The 13,177-nt window shown below is 42.2% G+C and overlaps 1 protein-coding gene across 1 annotated transcript in view; it reads left to right on the forward strand.

The window, feature by feature from the left end:
* The first annotated feature begins 1,065 nt into the window (after positions 1-1,065).
* Positions 1,066-13,177, forward strand: part of ripor1 (RHO family interacting cell polarization regulator 1) — a 320,548-nt gene continuing 308,436 nt past the window's right edge. The window contains exon 1 of the mRNA XM_078210944.1: positions 1,066-1,262. The gene's annotated coding sequence lies outside the window, so the exon portion shown is untranslated. The remainder of the gene's footprint in view (positions 1,263-13,177) is intronic.

Below are 13,177 nucleotides of genomic sequence, written 5' to 3' on the forward strand. Positions count from 1 at the left end.
TCAATAGGATTGTGGCTGATCCAACATTCCTCACGTGTCCTTTTCCATAATCTTTCATTCCCTTGCTGATCAAAAATCTATCTATCTCAGCCTTAAATATACACGTTGGGCAGAATTTTCCTGTCCCACCCGCCATGGGAATCGTAGCAGACGGGACAGACCATGCAAAGGTCCATTGACTTGAGGCAGAATTTTCCGGTCTTGGGAAAATCCCGCCCATTGACTCTGCCCACATAGCTTTCTGGGGCAAGGAGTTCCAAACACTCACAATGCTCAGAGAAGAAAGTCGTCCTCATCTCAGTCTTAAATTGGTGTCCTTTATTCTGAGACCCTGTCCTCTGGTCCTAGACTCTCCCATGAGGGGAAACATCCTCTCAGCATTTACCCTGTCAAACCCCATAAGAATCCTACATGTTTCAATGGGATCACCTCTCATTCTTCCAAATTCCAATGAGTTCCAACCTGTTTAATCTTTCCTCATAAGACAATCCCTCCATACCGGGATCATCCTAGTGAACCTTCTCTAAACTGCCACCAATGAAATAATATAATTCCTTAAATAATGGGACAAAAACTGCTCATAGTACTTCAGATGTGGTCTCACCAGTACCTTGTACAGTTGCAGGAAGACTTCCCAACTCTTATACTCCAACCCTCCTGAAATAAGGGCTAACATTCCATTCGTCTTCCTGATTACCTGCTGCATCTGTGTGCTAGTTTTCTGTGTTTCGTGCACGTGTCCCCAAGTCCCTTTGTGTCGCAACTTTCTGCAGTTTTGCTCCATTTAAATAATACTCTGTTCTTTTGTTCTCCCTTCCAAAACTACAACTTCACATTTCCCCACATTATATTTCATTTGCCAAAGTTTTGCACACTTAGTTAAACTATCAATATCTCTTTGCAAATTGTTTATATCCCACTGCAACTTGCCTTTCCACCTATTCCTCTGTCCAGCTTGAATATGGTCATAAAGAAATAACACAGATATCCGACCGGCATTTTAAACGTTTAGCTGTTTATTTTGAATTGGTACAGGAATAAGGAGGTGGAGCTGGAGAGTGGCGGGGCGTGCCGCTGGTGGAAGAGGTTCTCCGGACACACTATCCTGCCCACTCCCGGCCGTCCGCTTAGTTTGACAGCTGAAGAGGTGCTCTGCTGAAGACACCGATTTTATGCCTTCCTCTTTTATTAGTGAAGACTGAAGAGAGTGCCGTCCCCATTGAGCTGTCTGTCTGCAGACCCCTCCCGTGTGGAAGTGGAAGGTAGGCTGCTTGTTCAGCTGTGAAAATAATTGTGACACATTTGTCTTACTTAGGAACGACCGTCGAAGGTTGCAGGAGGTTGCCAGTGAGTGAGCTTTGTCTGACTCTGTGACCATACTGTGTGTGAGTTAGAGCTATTTGCAGTTTACAGAGCAATAACTCACTGATTTTAGCGGGATTACATTAGGCAATGAACCGGTTCGCTATGACTAGGTTTAGTTATTTAAAAAACGAATATCACATCCTATTTGTTTCTAAAGTTTCACTCCTTGAAGGAAGCGTCTTCGGGGATTATACAAAGTTCCTTGGTGCAGTGAAACGTTTCTTGTCTGTCTCGTTTGTGCCTAAATGCAAACCTCATTTCAAAACACAGCAGTTAAAATGATTAAAATTTGTAAGATTTTAAAATTAAAATGTAATTTTTATTCTAATAAGTAATCTTTTGTAAGTAAATGTAACATTTTTGTTGCACCTTTCTGAGCCCTTGACAATTAGCTTCTTGGAGTTCAGGTTGTGGAGAAATGGTGTTCTATCCTGGATTGGAAAGTTTGGTTGCTATGGGGATGAGGGGGCTTTCAAGGAGGTTTTATCAACAAAGTCTCAAGCTCCCATTCGGAATATTGTTATTTTACTCTGATAGTTTGAGCTGCCAATAAGAGATATTAACATCCGCCATTCTACAGAAGATTTCCTTTAAGAAAACATTTTGCTTTCAACAAACCTTGTTATTAGATGTCGCAAAAGCAGCCTGCAGGTTTTTTTTCCACCTGAACAGTACTTCTATCCTTTTTCTCTATTTCCAAACTGTTTTCTTTGCAGTAACCTTTTATTTATCTTTTTACCCGACCAAATGTTAATGAATATCCCCTTTGAGTAGCCAGAGAAATTCCCAGCCCTCTAATGAGTCTGTTTGGTTTGTAATGCAAGAAATGTTTTTTCCTCTTTTTAGTATCAAGTATGTTTTTTCAAATTATTAGCAAGTCCACAGTATTCCTCCATTGGTGTAACTTGAATGTGGGCTCTGTACTAGTCACTGAGGATAGGTTGTGATTTCAGTCAGAACTTTCAAAACCCTTCGGGAAGAAATATTCTTTTGAAATCTGACATTTTCCTCTTCAAAAGTTAAAGTGCACAATTTTTGTTTTAACAAATTTTCAAACCAGTTGAAAAAGGTAGCTGTTTGGAAAAGTTATGCTGTTTTCAGAAACAATGCAATGTATGAGTGTGAAAACAGCTTGTTTGAGAGTGTTGCCATCATTTTGAGATGGCCTGAGGTGAGAAGAGAGATTCTGGGTGTGTCAATAGGTATCAAATTTCTGTGTATGCCTTATAAAGATGTGGTTTGTGGATGATGTATAAAGCAAGACAATTACATGACATAGAAGGTAGAAATAGTTTATTTAACATACTGGAACTTTCGCACTGATGATGCTGAAAGGTACATGATGTCTCTAATGTCTTCAGTCCCCTTCCAGAGAATGTGAGATGGGACAAAAAGTGCCTCTTCCCTGGAGCTTTCTGGGACCTGATGGGAACAGTAGCATCATGATTAAATTACTGAACTAGTAATCCAGAAACCTGATCAAATGATCCAAAGGTAGGAGTTCGAATCCCACTATGGCTTCTGGAATTCCATTAATTAACTAAATATGAAAGCATTCGTGGGAGAGGAAATAGATGATTATGATTGTACATCTAGATGAAAAAAGATGGATGATGTTTGAATGGAACATAAATATTGGCATGTGCTGAATGGCCTGTCTCTGTGCTGTATATCCTTTGTAAAATGGTGACCATGTAACAATTGGATTGTCATAAAAGTCCATCTGGTTCTCAAATATTGGTTTAGGGAAAGAAATCTGTCATTGTTATTCAGTATAACCTATATGCAACATTTGAAATGAGCAGACCACTCGGGTGGCTCACCACTAGTTTCTCAAGGACAATTAAGAATGGGTAATAGACACTGTCCTTCCAGTGATGCCACATGCCCTGACTGAATAACAATCTTTTTTTAATATATAAACCCTCCTGGGACTGTGCTTTGGCACTGCTCTGAGTCTGTAAGAGAATCCATTGCAAGTGTGATGTGATGTGACACTGTGGAAACCCTGCCAATATTGGTCCCCAGAGCCAAGCTAGTTCAAGCAGCTGGTCAGTTGGTCTATGTTAGGCGTGAAGCCTTGACGCAAGTTGCAGTTGGACTCTTCCAATCCCTGATTGTGCACATCCTCGCTGCCAATCTGCCCAGTGCACCTAGAATTTTTTACATGCGTTTCAGTCTTCGCCATGTTTGCCCCTTGAAGCCTGCATCTGAATCCTTTGCGGCAGAGTTAGTATGTGATCACATTCAGCTGCAAGCTGGCCCTTGTGATGTTCTATCTTCCTGCCCTAGCTCGAGCATAGTTTACCTAGTGAGTCACCATGTAAAGCCCCCTCCCCTAACCTAGCGCCTAAAGTATGTGTGGTATAAGTCTCCAAACAGGTGCTTTCAAAGATCAGATTAAGTGATGGTCTGTCTTCATGAAGACTGTCCTCTTGATAAGTAGCTGAGATATCTCCACATTCTCATCACTTGAAGTCAAAGAGAAAGATATGGGTTAGCTATTGGTGTAATGGTAGAACGGAGAAGAGTGAGGCTGGAGGTGATGCAAGCCTGAGAAAATGGAAGACCAGTATTCTGACATTGACAACTCTTGTGAGGTCATTGAACTTCTTTCTGCATTGCAGCCATGTCCTGGGAGCTAAACTTCTAGCATTGACCTCTTCCCACTGGCATCGGAAGTGTTGTCAGAAGGGTTTTCTCCTGACCGGGGGAACAAGAACCTTTCTCCTTTTGTTCACTGCCCAACAGAGCATCCAATGAGGCATCAGAGAAACTGAGTGCCCTGTCTCAACTACTTCCAGTAAGAAGTCTCACAACACCAGGTTAACGTCCAACAGATTTATTTGGTAGCAAATACCATCAGCTTTCGGAGCACTGCTCCTTCGTCAGATGGAGTGGAAATGTGCTCTCAAACAGTGCACAGACACAGAAATCAAGTTACAGAAATCAACCACGCAACCTCAAACAGACCATTGTCCGCAGCAAACTACCCAGCCTTCAGGAGAACAGTGACCACGACACCACACAACCCTGCCACAGCAACCTCTGCAAGACGTGCCGGATCATCGACATGGATGCCATCATCTCACGTGAGAACACCATCTACCAGGTACACGGTACCTACTCTTGCAACTCGGCCAACGTTGTCTACCTGATACGCTGCAGGAAAGGATGTCCCGAGGCATGGTACATTGGGGAAACCATGCAGACGCTACGACAACGGATGAATGAACACCGCTCGACAATCACCAGGCAAGACTGTTCTCTTTCTGTTGGGGAGCACTTCAGCAGTCACGGGCATCCAGCCTTGGATCTTCAGGTAAGCGTTCTCCAAGGCGGCCTTCACGACACACGACGGCGCAGAGTCGCTGAGCAGAAACTGATAGCCAAGTTCCGCACACATGAGGACGGCCTAAACCGGGATGTTGGATTTATGTCACATTATCAGTAACCCCCACAGCTTGCCCCTGGTCTTGCAGAATCTCACTAGCTGTTCTGTCTGGAGACGATACACATCTCTTTAACCTGTGTTGAATCCCCCCTCCACCCACATTGTCTGTACCTTTAAGACCTGGCTGGCTGTAGAGATTTGCATTCTAATTAGTATTCTGTAACTTGATTTCTGTGTCTGTGCACTGTTTGAGAGCACATTTCCACTCCATCTGACGAAGGAGCAGTGCTCCGAAAACTTATGGTATTTGCTACCAAATAAATCTGTTGGACTTTAACCTGGTGTTGTGAGACTTCTTACTGTGTTTACCCCAGTCCAACGCCGGCATCTCCACATCATGTCAACTACTTCCAGCCATTTTCTCCAGTTTCTGAAGTTTTCCTTTGCCTGCACTCATTAAGCGGTGTTGATTGTCTTTGTGTCACTTCAGAGAGACCTACTTGCCCCTCTCCCCACCCCCAAACAGGCACATAGTGAATAAATAGTGCAGGTAGAGCTGGCTGCAACTCTAAAGCAGTGAAGTTCCCAGCACGAGTTTAACATGGTCCTTGAACCACAGGAACAGGCATGTGCAGTGTGTAACATCCTCCTGTGTACCCATTTTTGGGAGCGATAAAATATCTAGGACTACCTACCTGAAATTCAAAGCATTCTGCTCCCCAGTATCTCACCTTGCAAAACACGCCAAATGTACAGATTAAATGTGGGCGGCACAGTGGTTAGCACTGCTGCCTCACAGTGCCAGGGTCCCAGGTTCAATTCCAGCCTTGGGTTACCGTCTGTGTGGAGTTTGCACACTCTCCTCGTGTCTATGTGGGGTTCCTCCGGGTGCTCCGTTTTCCTCCCACACTCCAAAGATGACAGGTTAGGTTGATGGGCCATGCTAGATTGTCCGTTAGCGTCAGGGGGATTAGCAGGGTAAAATGCGTGGGGTTGCGGGAATAGGCTTGGCTGGGATTGTGGTCGGTGTGGACTCGATGGGCTGAATGGCCTCCTTCTGTACTGTAGGGATTCTATGATTTTAAATAATGTACACTTTAATCTTTTGAAGGTGCCAAGGTGGCACAGGATGTTGGCAGAACTACTCATGGCCATTTAGAGTTTTGTGACCTATTCCTAAGATGTTGTATTGCTGGTCTCAGCTTTGTTTCCGTGAGGAAGCACTGAGTAAAGCCCAGGTGCTTCCCTGTAGGAAGGAAATGAGAGAGAATCAGAAAGACATCTCTGCTGAAATGCTGCCACAGAGTGATGTTGGTCAGTGCTTCAGAACGAATTGGGAATATACTATCTGTAGCTGAGGACAGTATTTGGTATGGAAAAACAAGAAAGAGACAAACAATTTTCGAAACCACATGATGGAAATTTCCTGTGTGCATTTTGTGCAGCGCAAGCATAAATTATTTTTTAAAATAATTATGATTTGACGATATATAATACACAAAGGGAAGCTTCCCCGAGAGAGCCTACTTTTTAAAAACATTGCTTTAGCTGCAGTAATAATAATGGCTCTTGTAATGGTACAAATGCTGTTGTGAACCTTTAATCATGAAGAATAACATCATTAAATCACCATCAATTTTTCCTCATGTTATTGGGGGGGGGGGGGGTGGGTGGAGTTGCCCAAATCTGATAGTCATTTTGTAAGATCCTGAGCAGTAAATGTACAGAATTAATGTTGAATTACTTGAAATCTTTCACAGGAAAACCAGAAGTTAAAGAGGAACTTTGTAATGTCATGCTCACAAAAATAGGATTCCTTGGGCAAGAGAGCAGCCTGCGTTACCGTATTTCAGGGATAAAAATTGTGTCAAATTTAGCAGCACAACAGCCCGGGGCCAGTCATGCAGTCAGACCACTGCTAATTCACCAGGCCCATTAAAAATAATTTCATGAGATGTGAGGATCACTGGCAAGGCCACATTTGTTGCCCAGCCCTAATTGCCTTTCAGATGATGGTGATGAATCACTGCAGTCCATCTGTTATAGGTACATTCAGAGTGCTGTTGATCCAAAGTCAGTGAAGGAATGGTAATATAGTTCCATGTTAGGATGATGTGTGGCTTGGGGGAGAAACTGTAGGTGGTTGTGTTTCCATGTATCTGCTGCCCTTGTTCTCACTGGCAAAGGTTTGGAAGGTGTTGATGAAGGAAGCTTGGAGAGTAGCTACAATGAATATTATATATGGTGCACACTGCTGCCACTGTGCATCGGTGATGACAGAAGTGATGTTTAAGGTGGTGGGTGGGGTGCTGCTCAAGCTGGCTGCTTTTCCTGGTGGATGTCGAGATTCTTGAGTGTTGTTGGACCTACACTCAGGCAAGTGGCGAACATTTCATCACACTCTTCTGACTTGTGCCTTGTAGATGATGGACAGGCACTGGGGAGTCAGGAGATGAGATACTTGCCACAGAATTCACAGATGGTCACTGAAAACAGGCTTTAGGAACTTTGCATATCTTAATGAAAGCCTATCCCGTGTTTCAGGTCCCGTGTTGCAAATTGGTTTTCAATGAGTAAAGCAGGAATTGGGCTTGCTCTGGTTCAGACTCTTCAGTGACTGCACCAGGCAAAGCAGCTTTCACCACGAACAAGAATGTTTTCATGAGGAATGTTACTGTAGAATCGAGAGGAGCAGAGTGCTTCCCCCGACTCCACAGTATCCCAGTCATCCCCTCCCCCAATGTCACTTCAGACTGTTGTGGCTGAAGTCAGTGGCTCAATATTCACTTCATTCGGATAAGGTGAGTTGAGGGATGAGGTATCAGTACTTCATCCAGCTCATATAAATGAGGCCCCAAGGCCCAATTTCAGGCTGGCCTCGAACGTCCCGCTTTGAGGACATAGAATCATAGAATCATAGAAACCCTACAGTGCAGAAGGAGGCCATTCGGCCCATCGAGTCTGCACCGACTACAATCCCACCCAGGCCCTACCCCCACATGTTGTGCCTGTATCACTACTTGTACATTTGGAACTGGGGTCGACAACACTGAATTTCCATCCCATCCTTGTTTTGTTTGCCAGGTAGTTAAGGGTTAAAATGGAGCCTGCTCCCTCACTTAGTTACAAAATGGAAGGCAGGAGGCAATTATCTCCTTTGGTCTCTGAATGTTGTCCAACAGGAAGGTCTTAAAAGGTGAGAAAATAAAGTAGCTTAAAAAATGTCAAGGATTGAAGATCCATTTGTCTGCTTACAACATTTAGATGTGGTCCCAGATAGACTATTGGCTGTTTACTCGCAAAATGACATATTAATATTAACTTTCAAAATAATTTTACAACGAGACAGCCAAAACAGACCTGCCACTGATCAGTACACCAGTATTAAATTGAAAAATGTTAGCACATTGCTACTCCGAGAAATATATGTACACTATCTCCTTCCTTGTATCACCTGATTACATGAGACCCTCAGGTATTGATTTGGCTTCCCATTAATCTCTTTACCAAACGGATAAGGATAGAGAGGGATGTTGTTCCCAGAGCCCCCTCAGCATAGCTCTGAAAATATCTGAAAGGTGGACAGTCGAGGAAAGAATAACCAGTGATGACACACCATCCTGCTTTTTTGCTGTTTGATGAATGTCAGACTTTGGCTTATAACTGATATCTGTCACAAAATTCCTGACTGGTCAAATCTGACATTCCACCAAAAAAGAGGGAAAAGGCATGAGGAGGCCATTCAGCCCCTCGAGCCAGCGCTGCCATTCAATATGATCAGGATTGATCATCAATCTCATTGCCACATTCCTGCTTTCTTCCCATACCCCTTAATGCAATTAAAATCTTTTTTTAAAATCTATCTCGTTGTTGAATACATTCAGTGATTTGGCCTCTGCAGCCTTCTGTGGTGGAAAATTCCAAAAGTTTACTACCCTTTCAATGAAGAAGTCTTTCCTCATCTCGGTTCCAAATGGTCTACCTGTATCCTGAGACTGTGACCCCTGGTTCTAGATTTCCCCCACCCAGGAAAAACATCCTCCCTGCACCTACTCTATCCAGCCCTATTAGAACCTTAGACGTTTTAATCAGATCTCCTCCCATCCTTCTAAACTCGAGTGAATACAGGCCCAGTCAAACCAATCTCTCCTCGTAGGACAGTCCTGCCCACGCGATCAGCCAAGTGAACTCTGCTGCACTCCCTCTATGACAAGTATATCCTTTCTTAGGTAAGGAGACTAAAACTGCACACAATACTCAAGGTGTGCTCTCACCAAGGCCCTGTACAACTACAGTAAGACATCCCTACTTCTGAACTCAAATCCTCTTGCAATGAAAGTCAACATTCCATTTGCCTTCCTACTTGCTTGCTGCATGTGCCTCTCCACTTTCATTGACTGGTGTACAAGGACACCCAGATCCCTTTGTACACCCACACATTTTGAATCTGTCCTTCAATTTGTGAAAGTTCAGCAACTTGTGATATTAATGACATTTCAAGGATATACTAGTGGCATTAAGTATGGAGAAAATTTGATTAATTCATACTCCAAGCCATTGACTTAGAAACTTAAGAATATTGGAACAGGAGTAGGCCAGTTATCCTCTCGCGCCTGTTCTGTCATTCAAAGAGATTATGGCTGACCTGTGACTCATTGTATTTGCCTTTGCCCCATATCCCTTGATATCTTTGGATAACAATCTATTAAATGGTTCCTCTTTCGGCCTCTCCCATGAATTTTCAAAAATCTATTAGATCTCAGATTTAAAATTAAGAATTGATCTGTTGTCATTTGCAGACGAGAGTTCCAAACTTTTACCACCCTTATCATGAAAGAGTACTTGCCAATTTCACTGTTGAAAGGTATGGGTCTAATTTTAAACTGTGTTCTCAATCAACTACCCAGCTATTAAAAATAGTTTCTCCCAATTTACCCTATCTCTTCTTAATATCTTGAAAACTGTGATCAAATTACCAATTAACCTTCTAAATCTAGGGACTACAACCTGAGCCTATTTAATCTTTCCTCCTAATTTAACCCCTGGAGATCAGATATCCTGATTCTCATGTGCTCAGTTATGTTCAATGTTTCCTCTAAGCTGCATGGCAGTGCAGCAACCCAAAGGTCCCCAGACAGACTGCGCTCAAATTGGCCCCATTAAGTTACCATGTGGGTGTGGCTACCTGGACTGCTTTATAATGTTGCTACAGCTCCATGCTGGGACATCCATTGCACGTCAAGAGCAGCAAGGTTCTGGTCACATAGATCCCAGATCTCTCAGGGAGACTTTCTTCAGGGTTAACGATGAGCTTTGATGCTGCCTGATAAACCCAGTCCACTATCTGCTGCAATCTCATTGATGAAAATACATTGTGTTATTCATTTGCCATTGTTTGTCTTTTGGTGTCAGCAGGAACATGCAGTGAACACAGTGTTCCTGTACTAGCCATGAAATATTAAAATTCAATTCAACATGCTGTGAAAAATGCTCAAACTGACTGAGCCCTGAAGTCGTCAAACTACATTTATTAAAATGAGTAAAATTCAACTATTCTTAAAGCTGTTGTCCTCTGGTTTATGTCTCTGGACATGCATCTGATGGAAGTATTACCGCAGCATCTTATTCGCTTCATCGTGCTCCTTCATTGTGATATTTTTTCAGTCTTATGCAGTGCTGCTTGCCACGTTCTGCAGGTGGTCCTGGGACAGTTTGTGCTGTGGCCCCCTGTAGTGGTCCTGCTCCATGATGCACCGTATTTGGCATGTGGGAGGCACAATTATACTGATAAAAATTGGCACCTCTCCAAATATTTGTTGCTTCTTTCCACCCTACCCCCTTTTTTCTAGAATGCTTGGACTGCACGTAGGAATAAGTCCAATGACCTGCAATGGAGCTGATGAACCCAAACAATTACCAAGTGGCTATTAATGGCAGGCAGCCCATGAACTTGAACTTATTACCTTCTAATTGGGACACAAACATGTTTATTTCCTTCCCTTTTTGATTTCAACTTTTCCAGCGGTGCAGTGAATGTTTTAGTTTACTTTACTGGAAATCGCATTGAACTTCTCCACACTGTTTATTGTTTGGCATCATACATCAGTATGCATCTGCAGGATCTTCCAAACAGGAAGCTAATTCCTGCCATGCATTCTTATTGACTGACTTCCTTCCTATGAAAGTAATTTTTGTTTGAGAATCTACAAAAAAACATTGAGTTTTCAAAATTGGAGATGTTGCTACAGAAAAAACAACAGATTGTAAAGCCTTATAGAATTATCGGAGAACTCTCACTTACATTTTTTAAAATATTCCACTAACAAGGTAGAATGTCAAAGAGTAACGTGACTTGATTTCATAAGTGATTTTTGCCATATCTCAGCTATCAGAGACAATGAGGGAAAGAAAACGGAGTGAGTCAGCAAGAAATCGGTTAAAAGGTGAGTCAGCCAGGCCCCTCTATCCCTGTTCCTTGTTGGACAATGGAAGAACTGATCATTTAACTAGCTTTTGGCCAAGACATGATACAAATTCATGCAGTTTCAAATATCAGAAGCAAAAAACTGTTAGAAAGGAACATAGTAAGGGTATCAATTGGCAAAATTGAATTTTTACACAATCTTCACTTGTATTGCATTGCTTTTCTGAAACACTGGAATAAGGTTAGGAACATAGGAATTAGGTGCAAAAATAGACAAATTCAGCCCTTTGAGCCTGATCTCTCCCTGGTCTCAAATCTACCTCCCCACCTGTTCCCCATATCCCCTTAATCCTTTTTTTATTAGGAATCCATCTATCTCCTTGAAACCATTTAATGATTCAGACTCCACCGTACTATGGGGCAGCAAGTTCCACAAATTCACTACCCTCTGCAAGAAGTAGTTCCTCCTCATTTCAATTTTAAATCTACCGCCTCTCAACCTATACCTGTGACCTCTTGTTTCAGATTGCTCCATAAGAGGAAACATTTAGTCTACATTTACTTTATCAATCCCTTTTAAAATTTTATGTACCTCAATCAGACCTCTTCTCATCCTTCGAAACTCCAGCGAGTATAAGCCCAAACTGTTTAATCTCTCCTCCTGTGTCAACCCTTTGTGTAATCAATCTGGTGAACCTCCTCTGAACTGCCTCCAATGACACCACATCCTTCCTCAAATAAGACCAAAACTGGTCTCAACAACACTTCCCTACTTTTATACTCCAGTCCCTTTGCAATAAATGCCAACACCCCATTTGCCTTTTTTATTACATGCTGCACGCCGACTTTCTGCGACTCATGAAAATAGGCACCCAGATCCCTCTGCCCAGGTGCAGTTTGAATCTGCTTTCCAATTAGTTAATAATTTGCCTTTCTGTTTTTTCTACCAAAATGGATAACCTCCTACTTATCCACATTCAACTCCAGCTGCCAAATTTTGGCCCATTCTCCAAGCCTATATATATCCATCTGTAAAATCTTTATATCCTCTTCACTGCCTACTTTCCCACCTATTTTAGTATCATCCACAAATTGTGCTATGTTACACTCTGTCTCTACATGCAGATCATTTATATAGATGGAGGCAAATTGGGGAAAAATCTGTCTTTGCTTTAAAATAACTTGAACTAAAATGAAAGTTGTCTCCCCTCATTTCCCAAATTTTAAAACGGAAGCTGGGAAACAAAATATGGTTGGAATATTTGTTCTGGAAATGAGCTTAAGATGCAGGGATTTTGTCTTAGTTCCAGTTTAAATTATACATGGTTTTGATTAGTAGGCACATGAGATCAGGACAATATGGAAATACCAAACAAACAGCATCCTGTGCGGTAGTTTGCATAATTATGCCTTTGATTGTAGATGATTGAACTAATTTGGATTTCAGAAGCTTTTGGGCGTTGAAGTGTCAGAAAATTCTCATGTCTTTGGTTCTGACTGTACATTTGAATTTGCTCTGGGGATTTGATAACTCCATGCGGATTGTAAATCTATCAGTTTTGCCATGTAGATGCAGTGATTTGATGAAAAGATATGATGTAGTGTTTTAAGAAGTAAGGAGACTGTAGTCAGCGCACATTCCAGTTGTACCACAAATAGAGGGCAATTGTTACTCTCGGATAAACCATTCTGTGCACAGCCTTTGGTTCTGAATAATGACACAGGTTTGGGATCATGTGGAATTTGGAATACATCTTGAAACAACCTTTTTTAGTGTGAACATGGAGAGGTATTGAAGATGTGCCTGAACTGTAAGTGATCACTCCTGATTCCCTTTCTAACTCAGTGGCTATAAATATACTAAGACATAGACAAGAAGGTTTCAGTGAGCTTTGACAAAGGGTCATCTGGACTTGAAATGTCAGCTCTTTTCTCTCCTTTAAGATACTGCCAGACCTGCTGAGAGTTTCCAGCATTTTCTCTTTTGGTTTCAG

The sequence above is a fragment of the Mustelus asterias genome, chromosome 4, assembly GCF_964213995.1.
Source record: "Mustelus asterias chromosome 4, sMusAst1.hap1.1, whole genome shotgun sequence".
NCBI classification, from domain to species: Eukaryota; Metazoa; Chordata; class Chondrichthyes; order Carcharhiniformes; family Triakidae; genus Mustelus; species Mustelus asterias.